This window comes from Simochromis diagramma, unplaced genomic scaffold (assembly GCF_900408965.1).
Source record: "Simochromis diagramma unplaced genomic scaffold, fSimDia1.1 OVJJ01000387.1, whole genome shotgun sequence".
NCBI lineage: Eukaryota > Metazoa > Chordata > Actinopteri > Cichliformes > Cichlidae > Simochromis > Simochromis diagramma.
Window position 1 is genome coordinate 4,532,611 of NW_024387152.1, and position 14,784 is coordinate 4,547,394.

Below are 14,784 nucleotides of genomic sequence, written 5' to 3' on the forward strand. Positions count from 1 at the left end.
ATATCGCTCTCAGGCCGACTAAGCACAGGATTGTATAGCATGCTCCCTGACAACTCCTTTGCAGTTTTAATAACTGTACTTATGCTTCCAACATGTATACTTCCAGCATACAGACACACAGTCAAATGTAAGGTCACGCATTTGTTTAAAAATACACATCTCTGTACAAATCAGATATAAACTATCACCAAAAATAAAAAAAAATCTGCTGAATTTTGGTTCAGTTAAAGACTCGCTAAGGAGGACTGAGAGATACATGTGAAAAGTGACTTAGTGCACTAAAGTGTGCACTAAAATCTCCAAATTATTGGATGACAGAAAGCAAGACTGGATAATCTTTGAGAAGTGAGATTCAAATTGTAAATGCTGGTCAAAAATATGACAAGCAAATATGATATTTGGTACTGTGATGTAATTACCTTAGAGGAGTTTTCAGTGCCAAACTCAAGGACCTCAGTTTTATCCATTGTTGGTGTATTTTATAAAGCACACATGGCTCGAGAGTTGTCCATCATATTGGAGGTGATACAGCCACGAGTATTAAAGGAAAAGTGTGTATTACCTAACGTCCTAAGCCTAATGATATCCCTGTAGCTAACCGGGAGTTGGCAAATTATAATATGTCAATTTTGACATATTTGATTTTCTTTATCTAAAGTTCATTAGATGTCTAAGGTTAATAGCAATTCTGTGACATATCATTTCTAGACATCAGCTAGCAAGCTAGCTTCTTGCTAACTTCTAAAGCTGGGTTCCCGTCACCTTGGAACTCAGGAGCGATGTAGCTACTGAGCTAGCGCGTTCCAGAAAAGGTGAGGAAAACCAGGATTTGCATTGGTTCTTAAGCTAAGCAGAGCCATTTTTGTAACACTAGCAACACAACAGAATACTTGCAGCACATTCGTGGACAGAGGCATTCACCGTGCTCTGCGAATGCCTTATTTAGTAAATCACAAATACACAACTGTGGCAGTGTAGATAAAAGTTTCACAATCTTACTACTTTTTATGTACAAACTTAGATTGCTAACTCAGGATTGCGAAGGCTGCTCCGACTTTCCAAGTGGGAAATCTGAGTTGAGGGTGCGTTCAAGATTCAAATACTAACTGAGAACTTGGAAATTCCAACTTCCGACTTATTCAGGATGTACTGAATCCTCTGCCTTGCCAGTCCTCAGCTGCTTTTGTTTTCAGTGAGGGAACTATTTTGCAACAGTAGGTGGAAACTGAATGACTTTATTTACCTAATCTTAAAGCAATTAATCATGGAAAAGCACCGGCAAAGGTAAAATACATACAAGTATTAGTTAAAGACTAAAAGGATAAATGGCTTAGCGATCACAGAGGGAGAGTCGGCCTCTTTGTAAGGTATCTGTTTGTTGAGTCACTCATTGAGTCAGATTGTTAAGTTTCCTTCTCCCGCACATCTTTCGTGTGACACTGTCCTCAGCAGTGGGGAAAGAATCCAGATTCAGAGACGTTTCTAAGTGATGAATTGTAGGAATTCAGAGGTCGCACTATTTATAATTCCCAGCCTCTCAGTGTCCTTCATCAAGCCTATTTGCACATTAATGCTGGAATGCAAAATATTCCATTCAGCACTAAATGAGTGGGGTCATCTTGGAAACATTAAAGCTCGGAGCAGATAATAAAAAGAATGAAGTATGAATGTCTGAATGAGCGTAGGCTCGATCTTCAATCCAACACCAGTCCCCCTCCTCCTCCTGCTCCTCTCTGCCCGCTCATTATCCCTGTCACACAGGACCAGGGCCCACTTGGCACAGCCTTGTGGACTTAATTGAATTAGACATACCCGCTTGTTTAGGTATTGTGCGCTGGCATGAGAATCTCCCAGCCATCTCCATGAAGGCAGAAGAAAAGAGAGGGATCGGCAACACTTGTCGGTAGATCTGAGGGCTGTAGATGCTCAGGAATGGAAGGGCTGCCGCGAACCGGAGGACCACCAATCTCCCGCGGTGCCCCAGCTCGGTGCCAAGTGGAGAGTGGGATTCGTACAGGGAGGGCCACTCCACTTAACCCTGCAGTTTTCCTGGCATTCAGAAAATTATGAAACCCTTTTTATTTTTTGTTTACATTTTTTGGAAAAGCTACCAGCAACATATTATTCTGTAACTTGAGATTCTTATCACATATGCAAATAACTACATATACTCCACATGTAGTTATAAAAATGGTTGCATTTTGTGGCCAACTTTTCACTAAACCATTGTTTGTAGTGCATCTGCTGGTTACCATAGTCTCTATCTGCCATATTTTCTGGTGCTTGCAGTCTCTGCTAAAATCATTTGATGCAGTTCTTGACACAAATGTGAGCACGTACCTTGCTTAAGCTTAACCCTCCTGACTTATGCCTTTTCCAGCCATCGTCTTAGAGGTGGTTTTAAAGTCAAGAGTCTCTCACTTTGTCATTAGAGATTTCTTTCTATCGTTCTTTCTTTGCTTTCTTTGGAAAGAAACCTCTTCTAATGTGATTGCCCTTTTCCATTTATCCAAACGGTTTCTAAATGGAAGCGCTACAAGTGGATGCCTTGGCACTGTGACTGCATAACGTCACCTCCCTAACCCCAGGGGTCAGGGCCAGATTGACACCATAACCCACATCCCTGATCCTCCTTCAGCCTCTTTAGAGATGCACCCGCCCGGCAGTAATACGTACCGCACTTTATTCATTGGGAAATCAGCCAAGCTGAAAAGATAAGCTCTGAATAATTGGAGCCTATGGACCACGGAGAATCTGATGGGATCTTCCAGTCTTTAACTTTTTTCTTCTCCCTCTCCTCCTCTTTTTTATGCACTCTTATAACTGGAGGGCACCCCTTGTTAGATTCAGGCAGCCAGATGGGCAAGAGAGGAGTGGGATGATCTTTGGTGCTTTAGAGAGCTGGTTGAAGAGACCTGTCACTCACGTGCAGGGGGAGTGACTGTGGTGTCTAATGAATCCTCCACAGCCACCAGTGGACAAGGCAGAGTTCTGTGTGGACACCAGACAGCCAGACAGTACACCATTCTGCCTCCTTTTCAGTCTTTCTCTCTTTACTTCTCTCGTGGCTTCACGGTCTCTTCCCTTCTGGCGAAATCCAAGAGAATCTATTTTAAGATTTCGAATTTCAAGTGATTTACTCCCTTTACTCGCTGCTTTAAAACTGAATATAACACGAGATGTATCTATGCCACTTTGGCTGTCTAGCTGGATCAAACCCTTAAAACAAATTGTTCATGCATCAAATACAAAATCAACATCTATTACAGACCAGAAATTTCTCTTTCCACCACTATCAGGTCAGCTTTACCCACCTTTACTTTCTTTACTTTGAGACAAAGTGATTAGCAAGTTATATATTTGCTGGAACTTGTGTAGCGCTTCTTTTACTCTAACTGAGCACTCAAAGCACTTTACTATACGCCTTGTTATCCAAGTCACACACAAATAAATGCAAGGGCTTTGTTCTATACCTACGCACCTAATATTCGCACATACTCACAAACAATGATGGATGCACGAGGGTTAACTTGGGGTTCAGTACTGAGCCCAAAGATACCAACAAATTACCAACCTTCCGACTGGTAGATGGCTTACTCCTGAACTACAGCTGCTCTGTGTCCATATGTTAAATGCATGGAATTTGGACCCTACACTTTTTAACCCTCATTCAAAGGTGAAGAATGAAAAGAAACATGCACTGAGCGAACGTAACGTACACGTACACTCACACTCAGCTCAGGTTTTGGTATTTTTTCCAAGAATAACTTGGCATGCAGACTGGAGAAGCCAGGGAGAAAGCCACCAACCTTCCAAGTGTTAGACAATCTGGGTCTTCCCCCGGCTGGTGGCAGCTTAGGCTAAGGCAACAGCAAGACAGTGACTCACACAACATGTAAATATGGAATTTTTTTCACGTGTTGGCTTGGGTGGTAGTCAGCTGCTGTAGTGTTGTAACACTCAACAACTGAAGACATAAATGTAGGCATTAGCTAGCAAATGGAAGTTAATAATATATTTGTCACACTATTTTTTAAAGAAATAATTTACATTTTGTAGATTTAGTTACATAGTTTTACAATTTTTAGTTACAGTGTTACCAAAGGACATTTTTAGAAAATGCAAAAAATAGTAACATACAAGATGTTGAAGTATTGAGCTAAGCCCTCAACACACATAAGTTAATAGAGCAGTCAAATCTCTGGGAGGTGGGACACTGGAGACAACAAGACGTGAAAATGAGGCAGTTTGTTACCGTGCTGCTGTAGTTAATCATCCCTTTGTCAAATTAGCATTCCCCCTGCTCTGCATGGAAGAGACCACAGCAGACAGACAGGCCATCGTTAGCTGCGCCGTGCAACAATAGGCTAGCAATGGGGAGGCTGCAGCTATACTGGTAAAGTCAGCTCCCAGGTCAGCTTGGTCCGGAGCCAGTGGAAGCCCATGCTGTGCTCTGACTGTCCAGTGTTGTCATAACAGAGCAGCTGTACTGTATGAGGCGAGAGTGAAGACAAGAGTGGCGACAGCGTCCTGAAAACAGGCATAATAACAGGACCACACACTCATTTCTCATTAATATCAGAGCTAGTCATGGTTTTTCTCTCTTTTTCCCCCCTTTCTCGTGTTCGGACATGGAAACACTTGGAGTAGCAACAATGGGTTTTAATCACAAACAGCGAATACATGCAATGCTGTGCTTGAACCTCACACGTGAATGTTTCGTATAAAGTTTCTTCTTACATTACGTTTTTAATACTGTCTGAACCACTTCAATTCATGTATACACATGAATGATATCTCAGAAAATGCAAAATGCTTTACATATAAATCCATTAATCAATTAACAATATTTACATTTTTTAGATTGGCTGAATTTATAAAATAACTGTGAAGAATGATGGTCTTACATTCATTCATTTCATGCTCTAATTTTCATCCTCATTTATTGGTATAGGGACGTTCATGGGCTTTGTAGGCTTTGTCCTCCATCTGTTTGTTTTTCAGCCGGTCTGATATTTACGTTTTTCATCAGTGTTGAGCTTTCTTCATGATACACCTATAGGCAAACATATTTCATAATACAGAAAAAGATGGACATTGCAGCACGCTGATTACAGATTTGAGGCATAGATTGTTTGTGTGCACACTAGGAACATTTCTGAACACACATCAGTGAATAAGGCCAGTAAGTGTGCCCCCCTACTTCCTGAGCCTGGTTCTGCCAGAGGTTTCCTCCTGTTAAAAGGGAGTTTTTCCTTCCCACTGTCACTCACCAAAGTACTTGCTCAAAAGGAGTGATATATTTTGGGGGCAGTATATGTAAACAAAACTGAATTGAAACTGAATTAAATTGCTAATGTTTACTTTTTTAAACCAATGAATCCATCTCAATTATTTTTATCATATTAAATCCTGATGTTTCATAGTGATTACTGGGTAACGATATGGGTTGTTACCCTTTCTTTGGCTGGATGTGTTTCATGCTTGTAGCATTATCCAGGATTTTTTTTTTGCTCTTAACAAGTAATGATGATTAATAAAAAGCAATTTTTGTGTCAACGACCTGTGCAACCTCTTTTTGCTGACTTGTTCTTTGACAAAAGCCAGGCACTGTGGAACATAATAATCCTAATTGCTACAATAACATCAGACACTGTGTGTGCCATTGAACGGAGCTGCATGGCATGACAAATCTGTAGCCACCAAGTCAAGCAAAATATTTTCTCTGCCCAATCACAAGGGCACAAAGCTTCCTGTCCTGGAGACAGTGTCATCCAGTTGCCCTTTGTTTTCCATTAAAACTTGTTTCCTGTGTTACAGGACATTTTCGTGAAAAAGAATAATAATAAGAAGCACTAACTAAAGTTTAACAGTATGTGGAACAGAAACTGTTTTCAACAACACTTTCAGCAATTCGTCAATGATGAAGAAAGCAAAGACAGAAAATTAATGAAACTGTACATTGCTGTTTGATTAAGGGTTTGATTATCTTGTAAAGTTGCCATTATTTTTCTTTTGGCTCCAATTTATCACTTCACAAGCTTTACAACATGCTTTGTACCTTTTTATTATCTGGCTTGGAATGAGTTATGAATAGATCATGTGCAGACAGCTGAAGTGGCCCAGTATTACAAATCAATGGCAGTTTGTAATTCTCTCCATTTAAACAAAGGGGAAACGAATAAAAACTCATTAAGATGACATGTGAATTGGCAAACAAACTGTTTAATTTGTGTCTTGTGTGTGAAGGGGGCTTTCCCTCAGAGGGGCTGAGGGCAGCCCAAATTTACATCTGATTGGAGTTTAATGGCCCATGATCGCTTTTACTGCACAGTTACTATGGTGACCAAGCTTTTCTCAAGATTTCCAGCAGACTAAAATGTCCTTTTTTGTCCATTTGAAATGTGTCATGCTCGCCAAATGGGGCTGGCGCTTGTATGTATCAATTTGTTTCTGTTGCGGGGCCCATGCCAGCTCTGCAATGAATATATGGGCCATTGAATCCTCTCACACAATGGTCGCAGCTGATGCCGTTGCCACAGAGACACGCCCACACAAAGGGTAGGAATGATGACATATGGTCCAAACCTGCCCAGTCGGTGGACCCCCAATAGGTCGACTGCATTGACAGACAAAACCCCACGTTAGCCATTTATCCTTGCCTACTCATTTCATGGTAAGATAAACTTTTTATAAAGTTTCCCCAACTCAGGCACAAGAAGTAAACGGATGGTGAAAAAGCCACCATGTAAAGTGGGGGGAATTCATCATTAATTGATTAACAAAGGCTTCTTTACCACCTGCTTCTAAATTAATACGGACATTAAAGGCCCCTCTTTTTGTTTGAGGTGAAAAAGAAGAGATGGAGGCAAAAAGCATTAACTTAAAGAAGGGGCAGAATGAAGCATATGTGGGTAGTTTAACAATTCTTCAACAGAGTATTGTTTCCAACTTACCATCTTATCATGGACCACTGACTTACGGGCTCATATATATATATATTAGGGGTGCAACGATATTCGTATCGATATTGAACCGTTCGATACAGTGCTTTCGGTTCGGTACGCATATGTATCGAACAATACAACATTTGTAATTTATTTTATCAATTTTCCTTCTGACGATGCTGTCTGTGTTGAGCGCTCAGTGAATCTGTGTTCGACTACTCCGCCTAGGCTGCACTGTCGAGCGCAGATCCACTGAGCGCTCAACACAGACAGCATAGTCAGAAGGAAGAGCGCAGGGCAAGCTAGCGAGACAGAAGTTAATCTCTACTTGCAACATTCAGATCTGGCGTTTGGAATTATTTTGGTTTTCATGTGACGTATGACCCTGAAGGTAAGCGAGTCATGGACTAAAGTAAAACAGTATGTTGGATGTGCCATGCAATGCTCAATTACATTGGTGTGAACTAGTGTGTTAGCGCAGTTAGCTCGTTAACGTGTTTGCCGTCTAGCCCCATGCACGGAGCGATCGGCGGTAGCTCGTTAACGGAGATTTGCCGTGTTGTGGCGTTAAGGTCATTTCAACGAGATTAACCTGAAAGCACTAGTGGGAACACAACGAATATGACTGCACATTTACGCCGACATCATCCTAGTGCAAAGACAAGTGGAAGCAGACAAAATAAAGCAAGCATGCTACTAACTTTAGCCGAGTCATTTAGACAGCTGTTAGCACATGATTCTCCTTATGCTGCTGAGAATATAGCCCAGAAGAAGCGGATAGTATAGCTTTTATTTTGGAAAGAGCCATTTCTCTGTAATAAACTCTCTTTTCCAAAGATGAGTGATTCCTCAATCAGATACAGGGCTTGCAATATCGCTAGCCCGACGTCCCGGAGCTAGCGATTTTTTCAGTCGGGCTACCAAAATCTATCTCTTCCCTGCCCGTCGGGCTATTGTAGGAAAAATATATGTCAATGCTTTTGCATTCTTTCAGAAATGTAGCTGGGTAATTATGTCATTGGCATCGGTGAGCCACTGTCAATATGTGACATATTGAAGTCGCGTTTGAATTTGCACTTGTTTTTTTGCTTTCACTTTGCAATCGTGCGAACTGTGTATAGAGAGCGACAGCACTGATCTGTGAGTGATGATAATTTGTGCACCAATTCCTCTGACATCGTCTTATTAATCGTTAGCTTACTATGCAAACATGACAAGTGAAATCTCCCGCAGCAAGCTTAAACATGTGAGAGGTTGATCGCGCAGAGAATCGCTGAGCTTATGTGAGTGAGCGTGTAAAAGCATTTCAGTTCTGCTGAGCCAAATAAGACAGGTCAGGGTGAAGAAGTGACAGCCAAAGAAAAGCTTACCACAAAACGGAGAAGTTATGACAAATCAGACTATAAGGCAAAAAGAAAGTGCAGCTTTATGGTTTCATGGACAAAATAATTTCTGTGGCTGCAATATGACGAGCTAAATAACCAGGGCTGCACATAAGTGGTCCGCAGGTGCGCATTCGCTGTCAAAATAAAAAACACGCACAAGGGTTAGGGTTAAATTTAAAAACTGTACTTTTGAGTTAAAATATATATTTATAATTTTAATAAATGACAAATTAAAAAGGCATGAACATTTTTTTTGTATCGAAAAAATATCGAACCGTGACACCAAAGTATCGAACCGAACCGAACCGTGAATTTTGTGTATCGTTGCACCCCTTATATATATATATATATATATATATATATATATATATATATATATATATATGTATAGCTAAACCGCAATTTTTTTTCAGAGGAAGGCCTCAGAGAACAGGCGTGTGCATAAAAGATATCTGCTGATTTTAAGAATGATAAGCAGTGTGTGAACGAGACATTTAATTTCCTGCGAGTTTCATTTCTCATCACTGAAACATGATGATGTCATTCTAGGCTTTGCATTGGTGAGTCGGTGGTGGTCTATACAGGGCACAGCAATTATTTAAGGCTGTGCATGTGCATGGTTTTAAATATCATCAATGTGTTTATTTGAGGATTTAAGGTGATTAAATGTCATTAGATTGAGGTGACTTTATGAGATGTTCAGGTAGAATATTTGCTGGATATAGAAGCAACAGATAAGGTTGATAGCTCAAGCCTTGTATTTATGAATGCTTACAATTCTAAGTGCTATTCATTGTCTTTGGTCCTGACTCAAATACCTGATCAACAGCTGCACTGTTTTCATACAGATAGCCATGGCTCCCTGCTGATGTGAGTGTTTTTTGTTTGTTTGTTTTTGTAGTGAAGCGCCTCAATATCTACAAAACCATAAAAATGTAGTATTCAACTCAAAGCACCTGACTTGGTGTTAACCTGACATCAGGCAGCCAATCAGTGGTTCCAGTGGACCCAAGCAACTTGTGTTATGGTCTTTTGTTTGTATTAATTTGCAGAGCAGCATTGTGGGAATTAACCAGTAGAGAGGCTGTCTTGGCACATTTGCATGCAGAACTTCAAAAAAGCCAGCAGTGTGTTGTCTTGGGTTGGAGATGGAACCGCAGAGTTCTATCTGTGAAGAGAAAAAAAATCAAATATCAAAATTAAAGGAAAATCAAAACCACAAACATGAGAAAACTAGCTCCCATTAGTAGCACCTTTCCACTAGCAGCACACTATTTTGGGACGTTGAATAGCACCTTGTGACCTTTAATACCGCAAAAGTCCAACCACAGATTACTCGTGAACACTTACAAACAATCATCCAATCATGCTTCTTACGACCACATGTGCACCCAGCATAAGGCAGGTCAGGCCAAAGTGTCACTTGATGTCAGCTAAGTTGACGGGGGGAGTGAGACCCGGAAGGAGACCTCACTTGGTTTGATTTAGAGGTGACAGGTCCTTCTGGATATGACCTGTTCATTCCCTGATGTCACCCGGACCATCCACCCTGGCTGTCCTCTGCATGGACGCTTCCATTGACCACTGTCAAAGAGAAGGACCTGGAGGAGAGCATTACCCGGGGAGGTCATAGACCCCCAGGTGACCTGCCGAAGCCTCCTTAAAACACTTCAGTGAACAAGCAGTGTCCAAACCAGAGTGCCAATCTGGAGCTGTCAAACAGGAAACAGTGGGTAAATACACTGTGAAATTTCAAATGAAATACAGGCCAAGTAGCATCCGTCTCAATCAGCGAGGTCTTTAAAGTGATGCTGTTTAGTTCTCTTATTGATATTGATTAAAGCTTTGTGTATGATTAAGTGCCAAAAATGTACCAGTGCACATCCACGTACATCCTTTTCTCTCTTTTTTTATGTAAGCAGAGGCCCAGATTCCCACACATGTGCTTGAATTTACAGGCCCCACCCTTAGACCGCACACTGCTCAGCATTATGCAGAGCTCCCATGAATTCACACAGAGATCTAAAAATACCCACGAGGGAGGAAATCCCCACATTCCGCAGCAATGGACCTGGACTACAAAGACATCCAAACAATAAGCCTCTCCCAACTCGGAATCATCCCAGACAATATAGGAAGACTGAGGCATCAGAGAGCTGTTTTTTCCCGGATGGACTGTTGTGTCTAGGAGTGGAAACCTCTGACCACCGCTGCTGACTCATGGCAGCTGGCCATATGTGCATGAAGAGGTACACTTATACAGATGAGGACAAAATCATTATCCCACCAGTGAAATTGAAACTTTTGGTTAAAATTTTCCCAAATGCTTTTTTTTTTTTTTTTAATAGAGCAAGGGATTTTTAACATAGCACCTCTCAACAAACTAGATTTCTTTAGCAGGCATAAATAATTTCTATTTGCACATTATAACTGAATTATTTCAGAAAATAACAAAATTGATCAGGGTCAATAATATTAGCCCCCTAAAAAACTGAGCTTTTTATTGAGCCATAGCACCGACCACTGCTGTGCAATGATGTGCTTTGACTTTGTAGCTTTTAAAGTTAAGTTCAAACTGTGTGTAAATCGAATTTCAGCAAGGTTTGAGCTGTCACCTGCAAAAACTTCATGCCATAAACAAAAGAATTTTTGTTACAGGCTAATAATTTAGACCCTCGTAGTTTGTGTTAGTAGAATAATTTAAGCATCCAAAATAAAACTATAAAGAAGCTGTGTTATAAATTTCTCACCCTGTTTAAAAGCACTTGGAAAATATTTTTTTTAATGCAATTTTCATAAGAGGGCTACTAATTCTGTCCTTGTTTGTAAGAATACCAATTTGCATCCAAAATGTGAGCAAAAACTGTCAAAGAACTTGACAGAGTTAGATGCACTGATATGTTTCACTTTAAGTCAAATCTTTTGCCAAGCTGTTGCTTACAGTAATAAACAGAAAGTGCGTCATAATCATTAAGCACCTTGTTGTATGATTGTGTTGGGTTGGATAGCGAAAACGCCACGACTTATCTGGTACTTGCCACAGTTTAGCGTAGGTGTCAGATGCAGCCGTGGGCTTGCAGAAAAAACAATTCTCCACATACATTTTTACCATAAAAAGAATCTAGCAGGTCAGTCAGACTGACTCACTTATGCCCTGTGAATCGACGGTGCTTAGCAGGGTGCAGCTGTGAGTGGGTGAAAGCTTTAGATTAGATCTTTCTCTGAATCTGTGGCTTACGTCATCCGCATCGTCTGGGTGTTCAGCGGTGCTCAGGTCGCATTCTCAGGAACAGAGATCCCTCATGTAGACAAAGGGGTTTAATGATGCGCAATACTTTTATTTCCTGACAGCGTGAGGATGCTGCCATGTCCGACTCAAAGGATGGCGGTAATAAGATGAGCCGTTACTTTGCAGTTAGCCTTTTTTGAAGGAAATTGGTTATTTTAGGATAGGACATGAAAGGCGTGGACTGTCATAAAACATACTATAATTTATGTAATTTAATTTAAGACATTTAGAAACCTAACTTACTATAATATAGATTTTTTATAATATAGATTTTAGGGTTTCTTTTCAAAATATATACACATTTTTATTATTAGAAACAAGCTGTAGTCATCATGTTCAGACACTTTGTCTTATTTTGAGCTGATTGCTCTCTTCCCACTGAGTGAGTATCAGATACAGCAACACCTTCTGCTTGACTGACAGCTTAACAAAGGCAATGGGACAGAGTGATTTGTCAATGGGTAAAAATCAACACAAAGAGCTATTGATCGGCAGGAGAGAAAGGGGAAGAGGACAATGAGTGCGGCTGTGAGATCTCACATAAGTGATCAATACAGGAGTTCTGCATGAGGGAACCATCCCACTTTGTGTTTATACAGTGAGACAGAGAGCAAAGAGCGGCCATTGTACAGCCAGGCTGGTGCTGTCAGTCATCACAGAGTAACACAGCAGGAGGTGGCCAGGCATCTCTCTCAGTCACACACACACACACACAGGCGCACACTCACAAACACACACAAACAGACTTTACCGCTAATGCTCACGTTGGGCTCTTCCCAGACTGTGCCGTGGTTAGGGTTACCAGAAACAGGCTGCCTTTTTATTCCACAGAACATAATAATAATCACTTCATCTGATGTGGTTGATTCGGTCTTTTCAAGCATCACTTTAAAGGGTTGGTTCGCTCAAACCTGCAAAATGAAAAAGGACCTATTTTTTCCTCACAGCTGCAGAAGTATGTCTCTGAAACATTTGTCACATTAGGGATAAAGAGAATTTTGCACGTGGTGCACAAAATCACATTTCAAGCCTAACCTGATTAATACTAACTACCAACACAGATGTGCAATTTCACGCTTTCATCCATGGATCTCTTTAACTAGCTGCATATTTCACATCTTTAATCTTGGAGGGGATTGCCAGTCTAGACTTTGAAGGAAGCCCAAGAACTCAAGCCAAAGAGTACGCTCAAGATCCCGAGCTCCTGTCTGGGACCTGTTTTCCCAATCCTGCCAGGCTTGTTGCGTTAATACAAAATATTAAAACTGGAATTAGGGGTTGAAAAGATAGAAGGAGAGGAAATAAGAACTAGAAAACGGCCGGCCCGTTTTTATGTGCATGATATCATCCTGCATGTCTTGCAAGATATTTTTTCAAAGTTTTTGCCAAATTGTGAGTTAATTTTAGACCTCTGAAAAATTCCTCTTTAATTAGAACCTGGTCCTAAACTCAAGCCAGACAAAACATGTGAATTTCACATACCTGGACATGAGAAAATAATATTTGTGTGCCTGAAATCCCTCTCACTTGCTGTATTATTCACTGCAGTTCAATCTACCTCAATGTTTCTAACTTTGTGACTTCTTGTGAGCTATACCATTTCCCCCAAAAAATGAGACACCTTCACAGAAAAATTAATCTAAAATGAAGCTTGTTGGCAAAAAAGGGGTATTTAGGAGAGTCCTAATTTCATAAGATGAAATTTGCTCTTATATGACACTTTGCTAATAAGGAATTCAAGTAATATTTTTAATAGATAAATAATATATAGAGAATATCTGTAAACCCATATAAATAGAGAAGATGCTGATTTGGGTTTAAAGCTCTCCTTCACAATATTAAAACTCCACAGTGAAGAAGGGAGAGTACACAGTGAGTGAAAATGTGATGCCAAATGTGACCAAGTGTCATAAACAATGAGCTGGAAGTGAAACTGGTCTCACTGTTGCCACAGGTGGTGTGTCACAGCAATATCACCACTGAACCTCTAAACATATCTGAAACCCAAAGAGTGACGATGGATTTATTAATAAAGTTTATCAACATAAACAGAATATCCTTAAAGATTAATTAGCTCATGAAAAATGAAATAAAATGCAGGTTTTTTTTATTTGATTTGTTGTTCTCACGTATGTCTTCCTCTACATCTGCCTACACTGCTAAAATACATTCACTCTTTTGCTGAAGCCAAAACTAATATCCCAAACATCAGAGATCCTAACTTTCATTTACTTACAGTATTGTGCAAAAGGTGCCCCTCTTTTCTTTATGTTTTCCTTCCAAACAGCCAGGTTTTCTTGTAATTTTTAAAGTGGCCTTGAGCAGCAGTTCTTCAGTCTTCTCAAAGATTTTCTTGGACATTGGCTGCTTTTTCACTCATTCTCAGTTGAATTCTTGGATTTTTTTTTTTTGCCTTTAAACTTAATACTGATCCATAACTCAGTCAACTATAACATAAAACTAATAAGAAGCTATTTGAAATTGTGACTTGAGGCACTACCAACCTGTCAATGAACAAAAACAAAAACAAAAACAAAAACGTATGACCGACTGAAACTTTTATTTTTTCAACATGATTCCCAAAGTTGGACTAGCTGGAAAATTGGCATATCTCAGCATGGTGTGCAGTGTGCCCTTAAAACATTTGAGGAAATTGGACGAGTGCAGGAAAAAAGAAGAAGTGGCAGGGTAAGAAATCCCAAAAGATAATAATGGACAGTAACTGAAAGTCATGTCATTAAGAAAAAGGGTAAAAAAACCCCCCAAAAATCCAGCAAAGACCCGAAACAGACCACCTACCTTTTACTGAAGCCTCGTCAGAAATAGTTTGGCTGTCAAGAAGCTGTTCTTAAGGTAGGGAAACCTTAGATGGGATAAGCTGGAGAACATGGGAGAAAGACCCCGGCACTGATTCAGCACACTTATTTATGAAGTGAATGCATCTATAAGTTATGAACTTTACAACTTACAACTTCATTACAACTTTATCAGCACAAAAATAGATATATATTTCATATACTCTATTCCCTTTATACCTACTGAGGCTATTTTAATGATAAAAGGCAGAAGGTCCTTGGTTTGAACCTGCTGGACAGGCGCTACTTGTCTGTGTGGAGTATGTCTGTTCTCCATATGTCTGCATGTCTTTCTTCCCTCCAGAGGC